Source organism: Octopus bimaculoides, chromosome 10 (assembly GCF_001194135.2).
Source record: "Octopus bimaculoides isolate UCB-OBI-ISO-001 chromosome 10, ASM119413v2, whole genome shotgun sequence".
NCBI classification, from domain to species: domain Eukaryota; kingdom Metazoa; phylum Mollusca; class Cephalopoda; order Octopoda; family Octopodidae; genus Octopus; species Octopus bimaculoides.
Window position 1 is genome coordinate 11,826,525 of NC_068990.1, and position 212 is coordinate 11,826,736.

Consider the following 212-nt stretch of genomic DNA (forward strand, 5'->3'; position numbering starts at 1 on the left):
ATATATATATATATATATATATATATATATATATACACTCTCTCTCTCTCAAGTGAGTATGTGTGTGTATGGAGATATGGTAAAAACCCGGACTATGAGGAAACGGCTGATGGTCTACATCGGAAACAATTAGTCCAGAGGAGAGTTGATAGGAAAGTTTGATAAGTTCAATTGCCTTTGGGAGATAGATGTGAAGACGAGTGATGAAACAA